This window comes from Oratosquilla oratoria, chromosome 19, assembly GCF_046742065.1.
Source record: "Oratosquilla oratoria isolate Oo_2021 chromosome 19, ASM4674206v1, whole genome shotgun sequence".
Lineage (NCBI taxonomy): Eukaryota > Metazoa > Arthropoda > Malacostraca > Stomatopoda > Squillidae > Oratosquilla > Oratosquilla oratoria.
In genome coordinates this window covers 23,798,360-23,813,359 of record NC_134795.1, presented here as the reverse complement: position 1 = coordinate 23,813,359, position 15,000 = coordinate 23,798,360, and the positions used below count along the sequence as shown (strand labels likewise).

General features: G+C 37.4%; 1 long non-coding RNA gene across 1 annotated transcript in view; it reads left to right on the top strand.

Moving 5' to 3' along the window:
* LOC143035520 (uncharacterized) overlaps nt 1-12,264 on the top strand; it is a 405,305-nt gene extending 393,041 nt beyond the window's left edge. The window contains exon 4 of the long non-coding RNA XR_012967321.1: nt 12,148-12,264. This is a non-coding gene — a long non-coding RNA (uncharacterized LOC143035520). The remainder of the gene's footprint in view (nt 1-12,147) is intronic.
* The last annotated feature ends 2,736 nt before the right edge of the window (nt 12,265-15,000 follow it).

Genomic DNA, 15,000 nt, shown 5'->3' with positions numbered 1-15,000 from the left:
AGGATACACAAGGAGGACACAACAGTAGAAGAGAAATGGAATATTTTGACAAAAATTTATAGATAAGGAGTGGAAAAGTATGTTCCAAGACAAAGCAAGAAAAATAACATGTAAAGCGTTGGAACAACAAAAGATGTAGGGAGTTAAAAGACAAAAGTGATAAAGCTTGTATAAAAAAAAGACAACCTGAAAATGGAAAACATATACTAGTTATAGAAATGAATATGTACAAGTGTGCAGAGAAGACAAGAGAAAATACGAAAAAGATGTCATAGAAAAATGTACAGATCAACCAAAACTATTTTACAGATTTGTAAACAAGAAACTGAAAAAAACAAGAATTAGAGAAACTACGACAAGGAGGAGTTGAATACACAGAGGAAATAGAAATGGCAGAAATTACGAACAAGCATTTTAAGTCGGTGTTTACGAGGAAGAACATACAACCTAGAGATATCGAATGGGAGGAGAAAATTCCCCCTATGAAAGAGATAGAAGTATTAAAGAATGAAATAATGAATCACTTGAGTAATCTTGATGTCAGAAAATCGCATGGATCAGATGAAATGGCAAACTGAATTTTGAGAGAATGCAGAAATGAACTAGCAGACAAAATACATAGTCTAATAACCAGTTCATTGAAAGAAGGAAAAGTTCCAGAAGATTGGAAAAGAGCCAATATAGTACCAATACATAAAGGGGAAACAAGGAAGACTACCAACTATAGACCGGTCTCTCTTACAAGTATGATAGCTAAAATTTGTGAAAGAATGATCAAAACTAGATGGGTAAGGCATTTGGAAAAAAAGTACTAAATCCAAGGCAATTTGGATTTAGACAAGGACGAGCATGCGTCACAAACTTAATGTGTGTCTATCTAAGGCTAATAGCTGTAATACAAGAAAGAGATGGATAAGCTGATTGTGCATTTCTAGACCTGAAAAAAGTTTTTGATAAGGTGCCATATAAGAAGTTGCCTAAGAAATTAGAAACAGCAGAAGGAATACAGGGCAAACTGTTGAAGTGGATGGAAGAATTCTTGCATGAAAGAAAAATGAGTGGTGATAGGAGGCAAACACTCTAATTGAGATGAAGTGATAAGTGGAGTTCCACAGGGAACATTTCTGGCCCCAATAATGTTTGCTATATATATTAATGATATGGATAAAGAAATTGAAAGCTATATGAGCCTCTTTGTGGATGATGCAAAATTGTTGAAAAAAAATGAACATTGAAGAAGATTGTGAGTCGCTACACAATAAAGTATGAAAATGGAGTAGGAAGTGGGAGATGGAATTCAATATTAAAAAGTGTAGTATAATGGAGTTTGGAAGAAGTAAAAAAAGAATATTGGGATCGTATAAGTTGGGAGAAGATGAAATTAAAAAAGTAGAAAATGAGAAAGTCCTGGAAGTCATTATTATGAATAATATGTCCCCTGAGAAACATACAAACAAAATTTTTGGAGAAACTTATAATTTATAAAGAATAATCAAAGTGGCACTTACATACCTGGAGGAAGAAATGGTGAAGAAAATACCAGTCACTTTGATAAGGCCAAGATTGGAATATGCAGCGACGACGTGATCACCACGTATAAAACATGTATAACAAAACTTGAAAGAATACAAAGAGCAATTACGAAATTGGCCACAACACTCAGAACTATCACATGAAGAGAGACTAGCAAAACTTGAGCTACAAACATTAGAGCAAAGAAGAGAGAGAGGAGACTTTATAACTATTTACAGAATCATGAAAGGAATAGAAACTATTGATAGAGATGATATAATAAAATGGGATAGTAGAAATACAAGAGGACACGGAAAGAAAATCAAGAAAGACAGTTATAGAAGAGACCTGAAAAAACAGCTTTCCCCCCAGAGTAATAGACGTTTGGAACAATACACGAATTAAAAAACAGTCTAGATAAAACGAGATATGAAGACAGGACACCACGAAAATAGCTCCCCTTCCCGTAAAATATAACTAGGGAAATGCACACACACACACACACGCACGCACACACACACACACACACACACACACACACACACACACACACACACACACACACACACACACACACACACATATATATATATATATATATATATATATATATATATGTATATATACATATATGTATATATATATATATATATATATATACATATATATATATATGTACATATATATATATATATATATATGCATATATAAATACACACACACACACATTATATATATATATATATATATATATATATATATATATATATATATATATATATATATATAGATATATCTATATATATTATGACAAATAAGATTGAAGGTGAAATAAGTACACGAGGAGATATGGGAGAATTTCTCGCCGTAATGTTTCGACCCGCAGCTTTGTGATCAAGACCCTGCGGATCGAAACGTTAAGGCGTGAAATTCTCCCATTACTCCTCGTCTACTTCTTTCACCTTCAATCTTTTATATATATATATATATATATTATATATATATATTATATATATATGTATATATGTATACACGCACATATATATATATATACTATATTCCTCTTCTCTCGCACACTTGTTCCTTTTTTTATCTTCCCACCTTGATTCCTCCTTTTCATCCCTCTCTCACTTTACTCCGTCTTTCTGTGAGTCGGGTTGGGAGCTTGTAAAAGACGTGATGCAGAGGCTGGGAAAGAATAAGGAGTAGAGGTTTGCCCTTTTAATTCAGTTGTTGATAGTTACGTGACTCCTGGTTTCATTCTAATCGAAGTTTGCTTACTTCTAAGAATCAGTGTGAATGTATAATGGGTTTTAATCTAGTTATAAATTTAATGAAATTATGATACCACTTTGAAAATTATATGCTGGCGCTAATTTCTTTTTCTTTTTCTTTTGATAAATTATTGAATGAAAAAACTGGACAATTTATCCCGTAGTTCCTCTTTAACTTGCAGCCAGAGTAAAAAGAGAAGTGAGACAGAAACGGATAGAGCATTAACTGGTTTATACACATACAGGCACAAATATGCAGATACGCATGTTTGTACGTGTTTTGTGTGTGTGTGTGTCTGTGTGTGTGTGTGTGTGTGTGTGTGTGTGTGTGTGTGTGTGTGTGTGTCCGTGCTTGTGTGTGCATGTTTGTGAGTGTGTGAGTGAGTGTGTGTATGTGTGTGTGTGTGTGTGTGTGTGTGTGTGTGTGTGTATGTGTGTGTGTGTGTGTGTGTGCGTGTGTGTGCGCATTTGTTTGTGTGTGCTTGCGTGTGTGTGTGTGTGTGTGTGTGTGTGTGTGTGTGTGTGTGTGTGTGTGTGTGTGTGTGTGTGTGTGTGTGTGTGTGTGTGTGTGTGTGTGTGTGTGTCTGTGTGTGTGTGTGAATGTTGTGTGTGTTGTGTGTCTGAGTACGTGATTTTACCTTTTGTGTTTTGTGTGAATTCATTGTATATATAAGGTTTCAGGATTAATATTAGATCAAATCATACGACCTGCGTGAGAAAAATTACCTACCAATGCCGAGCCCAGGGCATTATAGAAAAGCATCGTAGCTCACGTGGCATCACTCGTGTTTATGTGAACAACATTTCTTAATAACAAAAATATAAGGGAAAAATTAATTAAATCGTCAACTCGGTGACGTAATTAGAAGCCATTTTTACTCCCTAATAAGTGCCTCTATCATACGACAAAGATAGCAAATTACCTGTACATGTGGTGACGATTGATCTCGGTCTGTTTCAGACAAGATTTTTGGGTCCCTAATCTTTATAAAATAATTTTTTAGTTAAGATAAAAAGCGAAATCTGTGGTCTCCATAATGAAGGTCTTTAAGTGAAATCCATAAGGTGGTGAGCATTCTCACTGAATCCGCCGCAACAAACCTCTGGGGTTCTTAATTAATCCAATTCAATTAAAACCATCATAATTAGGTTTTCAACTCAAAGTTATGGCCCGGCTATAAAAGCTGAGATTATCTGATGACCTACTACCCGCGTTTTTCCTCTTCCTCTCCATCGTCCCCCCCCTCCCCCCTCTCTCTCTCTCTCTCTCTCTCTCTCTCTCTCTCTCTCTCTCTCTCTCTCTCTCTCTCTCTCTCTCTCTCTCTCTCTCTCTCTCTCTCTCTCTTCACACACACACACACACACACACACACACACACACACACACACACACACACACACACACACGCACACACACACACACACACACACACACACACACACACACACGCACACACGCACACACGCGCACACACACACACACACACACACACACACACACACACACGCACACACACACACACACACACACACACACACACACACACTCGGTGGCGCGGTTGGTAGAGTCTCCGACTGTCACTACGGCGGTCCGGGTTCGAATCCTGCCCAGGGCTGAAATTATTTCAGTATCGCTGCGCTTCAAGTCGCTACTCCAACTCTCGTCGGCGGGGATTTGGGTGTGTCTGTGTGTGTGCGTGTAAGGTCACAGCATTACCCATAGATCGGTCATACGAGCTCTGAGCTCTCTTCCGGGAGGGAAATAGCTGTCTATCACGAGCCCAGCACGTGATCCAAAGACCAAGGTGAATACACACACACACACACACACACACACACACACACACACTCACTCACTCACTCACTCACTCACTCACTCACACGCACACACACACACACACACACACACACACACACACACACACACACACACACACACACACACACACACACACACACACACACACACACACACACACATACACGCACACACACACACACACACACACACACACACACACACACGCACACACACACACACACACACACACACACACACACACACACACACACACACACACACACACACACACACACACACACACACACACACTCGGTGGCGCGGTTGGTAGAGTCTCCGACTGTCACTACGGCGGTCCGGGTTCGAATCCTGCCCAGGGCTGAAATTATTTCAGTATCGCTGCGCTTCAAGTCGCTACTCCAACTCTCGTCGGCGGGGATTTGGGTGTGTCTGTGTGTGTGCGTGTAAGGTCACAGCATTACCCATAGATCGGTCATACGAGCTCTGAGCTCTCTTCCGGGAGGGAAATAGCTGTCGATCACGAGCCCAGCACGTGATCCAAAGACCAAGGTGAATACACACACACACACACACACACACACACACACACACACACACACACACACACACACTCACTCACTCACTCACTCACTCACTCACTCACTCACTCACTTACACACACACACACACACACACACACACACACACACACACACACACACACACACACACACACACATGTACACATTCGTTATGGACCGACCAAAATGTCTCAAGTTGCCAATGTTTTCATCATGTTCCCCGAAACTGATTCCAGGAAGTAACGTCTAGCTTACACCATGGTATCTTACAATTTCTTTGAAACTCCGATTAAGACTGCAAAATTTATTATCTAAAAAAATATGTACATGTTTGTTTAACGTCAATCATTCCGTTATTATGGGACCATGGATTGTTTGCAGAATCTGTAAAGGTTTATGAATTACAGCTATGACGTCATATTGGCGGATTTTGACGTGATGACGCTGTTGTTAGGCTTCCTTTAGATCAATTTGACATTGGATTTGATATTTTATTTAGCAAATGTTAGGTACTGCGTTATGATTTGTAGCCCCAGTTGGGGGAATCTGTAGCCCACTAGGGCTCCACAGATCACATCTTGCTGATCCAGGGCTCCAAGCAATGAAAGTGAAGCCCATATCATCTACCAGAATTGAAAGTACGTAGGTTAGCGACTAATATATCACTGCTTCTCTATCATCATTTTTTTTATTTATGCGATGTGCAGCAATAAGTAAATATCAAATGTACTACATTGTACTGGATAATACTGGGTATCCCGGTATGGTATTGATAATTTTTGTTTGGTTGGGGGGCCCTCGGCTGGGACTCATCGTATCTGGGGGTCCTTGGTATGGTCAAGTTTGGGAACCTCTGGGTTAGCCCAATAAAGATTTCTTCCTTAACCACGGTGTTCTTGACGCCAAAAAAATCCCCTGGTGAGAGGCAACAAAAGCACCTATGACCTTGACTACAAGGAAGATTAATAATTCAAACCTCTGAATAAATATCACCTTTGTTAAGCCCTCGCCCCTACTTCGAAAACCCGAAGTTTGAGTTCCGAAGGAGATCGAGGAAATATGGTGGGATATATAGATTATTCCAATATTTTCCAGTAGGAAAATTATGGTAATGGGAGGAGGGTAGGAACCCTCGAGCAGAGGAAAAATGGCAGTTGGCAAGTCGGAAGAGAGTGTTGAGGGAAGGCAGAGAGAATTATCAGATAGAGTTTTCAGTTTTAAGAAGAATAAGACTCTGACATTCATTTTCAGGGAGTAAAGTCTTGGAGTCGTTTTCATAGTAGTGAGGAGTCTGAGTTCAGTTTGGGAGTGTTTTGTTTTACTCTAAGGGGATGAATGGTATGAATAGTGCATGATATGCAGAAAGAAAATAGTACACGTGTTTATATACATAATGTGTTATACATAGGTACATACATGTTTGTATGTATGCGGTTGGAGCCCACTACCCCCACTAGAAAAGGTAAATAGTCTTAGATCCCGGAACGTCTAGTTGCTGGAAATGGGTCAAACTGTCCAAATGAAGAAACATCACCCCAGGATAGCCCACTTGAAGAATTGTCACCCCAGCCAGCAACACCTGAAGAATCGTCACCCCGTTTTAGTTAGGTTAAGTGAGGTTAGGTTAGGTAAGGTTAGGTTAGGTAAGGTTAGGTTAGGTTAGGTAAGGTTAGGTTAGGTAAGGTTAGGTTAGGTAAGGTTAGGTAAGGTTAGGTTAGGTAAGGTTAGGTTAGGTAAGGTTAGGTTAGGTAAGGTTAGGTTAGGTAAGGTTAGGTTAGGTAAGGTTAGGTTAGGTTAGGTAAGGTTAGGTTAGGTAAGGTTAGGTAAGGTTAGGTAAGGTTAGGTAAGGTTAGGTAAGGTTAGGTAAGGTTAGGTAAGGTTAGGTAAGGTTAGGTAAGGTTAGGTAAGGTTAGGTTATGCTAGATTAGGTTATGTTAGGTTATGAATCGTAATCCTAGGATAGCCCACCTGAGGAACTGTCACCCCAGAAAATCACATCTGAAGAATTATCACTCTGCCGAAGGCTTGGGTGACAACTCTTAAGGTGATCCATGAAAGCTTATCTAATGATGAGTTGAAGAGCCTCCAAGATTGTGGGGAAGATTCCCTGAACTACTCCTCATCAGGATAAGAACTCAGAGACAAAGTGAAGTGAATCCGAAACTATTTTTCTTCCACAATTTGATCTTACGAACTCGACTTTGATCCAACAGCTGTACACACGGACTACTGCTATGCCACGATGACATCAAACAATTTTATTCAGTTATAGGGAAGTCCAGATAATAAAAAAGACAAAAGTAAACATGAAAATAACTAGAACAATTATGTCGAACATGTCAAGGTTAGAATATCTTTTCCACATGGTCTTAACTGGCTTTATTATCTTGGAGACATTTTTCGTTGTGTAAAGACGAGTGTAGTGGATATGTACAATCTTTATCAAAGGTGAAGATGGGCATAGTGACTATATATAACCTTTACCATAGGTTTACCTATTGCAGTTGACTATGTAAGGACAGTTGTAACGAATCTGTAACGCTTAGGAATATAGCTTTCTCAGTCCTAGACGATTTTATTCAACTCAGAGGAGGACATCTTTGTTGAGAAAATCAAAAGTATTCTATTAAAACAAGTTTGAGAGTTTGCAAGGACGATAACGAGAGTTTGAGAGGATAGAATACATAACGAAAATGGAATAATGCAGATCAACAAGAACAAAGGGAGGGCGAGTAGGATAAAAAAAATGGAACTCGTTTGAAAATAAAGGGGAAATGCAAACATGAGAAATAATAGAAAGTGAGGGAACATTAGACGAAGCATGAAGGATTTCTACTTGATGACGTATATTACAGTACTTTTTATATTTTTTTTGCCCAAAGACAGTGAGTTTCTGCAGCTGAGGTGAGGACAAGAGACAAAAATGAAAATATTTTATATAAAAGATTTAGAGTTATAACAAAGCTAAATGAATTAATGAAGAGGTAAAAGAAATAGATGAATATATAAATATAAATATGTATATATGTATTTATGTATAATATGTGTATAACACACACACACACACACACACACACACCTATATGGACGAAGAAATGATAAGGAAAATACTACACTAATAAGACCAAAACTCGAGTACGCAGCATCACTTTGGACACCCAGTACCAAAAAGAATATTAAGAAACTAGAAAGATTACAAAGAGCGAAAACAAAACTAGCACCGACACTCGCCGAACTAACATATGAGCAAAGACTATCCAAATTGAACCTGCCAACTCTGGAACAAAGAAGAGAAAGAGGAGATTTGCTAACTATCTACAGAATAATGAAAGGAATGGAAGTTTTAGACAGGAACGACCTATTAATATGGGACAACGGTAAAACAAGAGGACACGGAAAAAAATTGAAAAAGGATAGTTATAGAAAATATTTGAAAAGGAACAGTTTCCCACACAGAGCGATAAATACATGGAACAAATTAGACAACAAAACAGTATGTGCTAACACTATACAAGATTTTAAGATAAAACTTGATACGGAGAGATACAAAGACGGGTCACTACGAGCATAGCTCCCCTCCCGTATATTACAACTAGGTAAACTAGGTAAATACACACACACACACACACACACACACACACACACACACACACATATATATATATATATATATATATATACATATATATATATACCGTATATTATGTAATGTGTGTATGTATATATATGTATGTATGTGTATATAATGTATGTGTGTATGTATGTATGCACATATGTATATATGGAGGTGAGGTGGCAAAATGAAACGTTAAGGCTAGAGTATGGAGCTTTATTCAGAACCAGACGTTTCGACCTCTTGGGCCTTCCTCAGTGGACTGAATACAGAATAAAAATCAAAGTCCGTCAACAGCTTACATGGTGATCTGACGACCCTGCGTGACCTCACCCCGGTCACGTTGTCCCCCCACACTCGCCGACCGCCAGTTGTGCGGACGTTTGAGCCCAGGACATAAACCCCTTACGAGAATTTGTGGTTTTCTCGGTAACTATGTGTGCCGCCTCCAAAGCTTTCCTTTTCTTTTTTCCCATTTTCCTATGTAGAACGTGGGCTTCCTTCCAGTTTGGCAAATGATTTTCTTCATCGATGTGAACTACTAGGGCATTTGATGTTCTGTGATGTTTCACATCCCTCTTGTGTTCTTCTAATCTTTTGTCCATGCCGCGTCCTGTCTCACCGATATAAACTTTCTCACAACCTGTACAAGGAATTCTGTAAACAACACTTTTATTTTCTTGCAAAATTTCCGTATTTCTGGTAAACTCACCAATTCTCTTCCCCGCTGATGTTACTAAATTTATTCTGGTGTTCTTTAAAAAATTACTAATTAATGGTGCGTATCTAGAGTTAGGAACTGAAATAAATATTTTGTCTTTGCTGGTGCTGTTATCTGTAGCAGTTGAGCTCCTTTTCATAATTTTGATGGCTTTGTGTTTTAATTTTATAAGAAAGCCCAAAGGATATGCTAATTCTTGGAAGGTTTTAAAGATATGGTTAGGCTCATCCTGTAAACATTCTTTGCTGCATATCCTTAGGGCTCTTAACATGAATCCGATTATTATTCCTGATTTGACTAGTACTGTGAGCTGAATAAAAATGAATGTAATCTTCTCGGCTTGTTGGCTTTCTGTATACTTTGAATTTTATTCCGTTTTCTGTTTTCTTTATAATAGTATCCAAAAAAGAAATTTCGTCGTTTATTTCTTCTTCGAATGTAAATTGTATTTTCTGTTCTGTGTTATTTAATTAGGTTAATTTCTGTCTTAAATTGATGAACTCGGGTACCACTACTAGAATGTCATCGACGTATCGCCACCAATGTGTATCTTTACCCATGAGTTTGATGTAACTGGTACTTTCTAATTCTTCTAAATATAAACATACCATGACGGGGCCGAAGTTGACACATAGAGAAACCAAATCGATGAAGTCTCTCTTGGCTACTGGCAGCTCATTCTCACTCAGATCTTTAACAACTTTTTTTACTGCTTTTAACGCTTCTTTGGTGGATACATTTGTGAATAAAGCTTGAATATCAAAGCTGGCTAGTTTTTTGCCAGTTAGGTCCATACCTCTAAGTCTATTTAATAAATCAGATGAGTTCTTGAGGTGTGCATCACTGATGGTACCTAATGTTTTTGTAAGGGGTTTCGCTAATATTTTGGCAATTTTGTGTGGAGCTGACCCTATTCCCGATGTTATGGGTCTCATGGGTATATTTGGTTTGTGTGTTTTGGGTAAGCCTCTCATGTGTGGGGGTCGCGGTGTTTCTTCTAACAAGCTTACTAATTTCTTACCTTTTGTAGTTTTGTTTAAGATGCGCCTCGCTGCCTTATTAAATTCCATCGCCTTTCCTTTTGCGAATCCGCTATTTTGTTTTTTGTAAGTATTTTCATCTTCGAGCAGATCTAACATTTTCTTGTCATAATCGGTTTTATCCATAACGACAATTCCCCCACCTTTGTCCGCTTGTGTGATCACTAAATCCTTGTCTTCTCCCAGATTTTTGAGGGCAGATATGTATCTTGTTGGTAAAGCATTGGGTTGTTGGTCTGCTGCTGCTAAGCAACATACTATCACACCTTGAATAAAACCTTTCTCCGTGTCTTCGTCAGTCCATCTGTAATTACGGCACACTTGTTCCACATAGTTATACTTTTTAATACCTGTATCAAATTTCAAACCAAGAGAAAGAGCTTCCTTTTCTGATTTAGATAACTGTTTACTCGACAGATTGTTCACTATTCCTGGTTTTCCCGCGTTCTTCCATTCACTTTCATCATATAGTTCTTCTAATTTTCTTTGAAATCTATTGACCTGGGATTCAGTAAAATTATCCAATTTTTCGTGTTGTCGACGTGAAAGGCAGAAGGGACGACACTGCTCTTTAAATTCAATAATTTTGTATGACAAAACCTCACACGCTTCTTCGAGGTACATTCGTGCACTTTCACTAAAAGGAACTAATTCACTTCGTAGTTGCTTCGGGGCAGATTTTGGAAGCACCTGTTCTTCGATGCATCTTCTTAGGAATTTAAGCTGAGTGACGCACTTTGATATCTTCTTCCTGTGAAAAAACTCCTTCACTTCTAAGCCTTGAAGTGCCGGAGTGCCGGATGTGTGCCGCTTTGGAGGCGGCACACATTGCTACCGAGAAAACCACAAATTCTCGTAAGGGGTTTATGTCCTGGGCTCAAACGTCCGCACAACTGGCGGTCGGCGAGTGTGGGGGGACAACGTGACCGGGGTGAGGTCACGCAGGGTCGTCAGATCACCATGTAAGCTGTTGACGGACTTTGATTTTTATTCTGTATTCAGTCCACTGAGGAAGGCCCAAGAGGTCGAAACGTCTGGTTCTGAATAAAGCTCCATACTCTAGCCTTAACGTTTCATTTTGCCACCTCACCTCCATATTTGTCTGTCTTTACATACATATGTATATATGTATGTATGTATGTATGTATGTATGTATGTATGTATGTATGTATGTATGTATGTATGTATGTATCTATGTATGCATGTATGTAAGTAATTATGTTTTGTTACCATATTGTGTATGATAGTTTTAGTCACCCCTATAGTGTTTTCCATTTTCTTTCATTCACGCATGCGTATCTGATGCGTAGCGAAAGAGGAAAACCAAGCATTTCAAAAGATGATCTTAATTGCGTATATGTCATATATTTTAGAGTGTTACATTCTAAATAGTATATGAAAATTCAAGGGTGTATTTGCTTTTAATTTTTTGTGATGTATGAATAATGTATGGTTTATGTTTACGACATATATATATATATATAAATATATATATATATATATATATATATATGTATGTATATATATCGACAGATACATTGTTGGAACTTGTTTTGATGTCGATCCGAATTAACAAAAACATAAATTTCCTTTTCCCTCTTACAGGTGAACGAGTTACATGTGTCTCATGTTAGTCTAATGGGGATTCATATTACATGTTTGAATGTGGCATGTTTAGAAACAATAATAAAAGGGAAAATGCTGTTCTAGAGAGAGCACTCCAATGAGGTATGTAAGCTTGGAAATTGTGTTGTGTTAGATGTTCATTTTAATCTTGATAATACTTGAGATGAAACAGATATTCCATGATAAAATTGATATACCATGTATATGCATATCATGCCATTCCAGTCATATTATTGGGGAAGTCTTTCTTTAATATTAATACAATATCTAATTCTTTATATGTGTGCTGATTAATTTAAGTTTGTTTAGTAATGTTAATAAATTTGTTTATTTCAATTTAATATGAAGAATAATGTGGAGATCAGAAGGTAAATCTATGGAATGATCGTAGTGATAATATTATTTTATTCTATCTTATACGTGTGAGTCTCTTACTTTACTAAACTGGAGGATTATATTGCATTTAATGAGAATATATACTTTTTATGTTCTTTATATGAAAATAATTATATGTATAACTTTGCCTATCCTCAATAGATGTGTGTTTATGTACTTAATATACTAATGATAAATATCTTGTCCATTTACCATTAAGAGAGGAGGCAGTGCTATCAATGTGTTGTCCTTCCAAGTCTCTTATTAATTCACTTGTTATAGGTGGAGATGAGCCGTGACAATATGTATGTATGCGTACATGCATGTATGTATGCGTGTATGCATGCATGTATGTATGTATGTATGTATGTATGTATGTATGTATGTATGTATGTATGTATGTATGTATGTATGTATGTATGCGTGCATGCTGTGCATGTATATATGTATGTATGTATGTTCATTTCCCTGTTTTTATGTTCTCAGATGCCCACTTCAGAGTAAGAAAATATTAGGGTGATATTATATAATGTATACTTCTTATTCTGGCCAATATCAAACAGTATTTGCTACAAAGAGACAAAACCAGAATATTTTTTTCTAGTTAAGGCTAAGTTATTTATTTATTTTTTTATGTATGAACTAGGTAGCGAATTTAAGTAAAAGCCGCCTACACTTCGTTTATTAGTTAAACATTGAAGACTATTTCTTGAACTGTCTAAAACGTGAACACTTTACTCACTTTAATATAGTCAACTATAGACAAAGTCTTACAGCCAAAGACAGAAAATCTAACTCATTATTATATTTAATTCTGCCTACGGATGTTTATTTGTGAACCAATTTCTTTTACCCCAAAAGAACTTTTCTGCGATTTTATTGGTTGAAAAGGTATGACAGCTATTTAGATTCATCTCCAGCACGTCTTCTAGGAACTACGCTCTGCCAGATACTTCTATTTAGTTTAGTTAGAACCGTATGCTTCCGGGAAGGGAGACTGGGGTTTAATATCGCTGTCGTTAAACGAGGGGGGGAAATATGAGGGTAGCCGTCGCATAACTCGACATACACGTCGACTCTGCACGGAAAACCCAGGCGAAGAAACCCGGTTCCGGAGCGGCAGAGATGTCGAGGTGGTTCGCTTTTTTTTTTTTTTTTCCCAAAGCCGGCGAGACGCCTTACATATTCCGTTCTGATTAGAGATGACAGGTGGTTTTATTCAAGTGAAGTAGTAGTCTCATCCTGGACTGGAGAAATAAATGCCTGTTTTTTTTTTTTTTTTTTTTTTAACGGTGATAGGAAGGGACTAGACTGCAGAGGTTACTAATGAGTAGAGTAACTATCATGAGATTTTTCGTGTTTTTATATGTCATAAACAACACTTAATACTCTCTCTCTCTCTCTCTCTCTCTCTCTCTCTCTCTCTCTCTCTCTCTCTCTCTCTCTCTCTCTCTCTCTCTCTCTCTCCGTCTCTCTTTCTCTCTATATCTATCTATCTATCTATTTATTCATCCTCTCTCTCTTGTCAACCATGATAGACAAATGACAGGATCCTCTTCAGTTCCTCTTCTTGAAACCTTCTGAATTCATGCCAGACATACCATAAATGTCCAGATTGAGGATCTCCGAGCATAGCCGCCTGTAAGACAATTGACGACGAGAAAGCCAGCGAGCCCCACTCGCAAAGACCTAACCGATAGAGTTAACCTTCCTCCGAGCTCTCCCATTGACCCGAGGCAGCCTATCAGCAATGACCACTCCACACAACCATTCTCTATGACCCCTACTATTCAATTCATTTATAATAAAACGCCCGGCACCTGATGCACAACACTGACCAGAAGATAGCACTAACTAGTTCGCAAACGTTGATAACCACTGGACAATTACTATGTAAATTCATCGAACGAGCAAGGAAATTGGGGGTTGTATATAGAATACTCAATAAAATAACCAAAAATATGTTCTTGTTTTCATTCAAGAAGCATATGCTTGTCTGTATACACACACACGCACACACACACGCGCACACACACACACACACACACACACACATACACACACACACACACACACACACACACACACACACACACACATATAGAATTTATATCTATATATATATATATATATATATCTATATATATATAATATATATGCATATATATATATGTATATATATGTATATGTATATGTATATATGTATATATATATAATATGTATATATATATATATATATATATGTGTGTGTGTATATTTGTATATATGGATATATTTGTATATATATATACATATTTTTATATATATAATATATATATATATATATATACAGATAGATAGACTTGTATATATATATTTGTATATATATGTATATATATATAATGTACGTATATATGTATATATATGTATACATGTATATATATATGTATATATTTGTATATATATATATATATATAT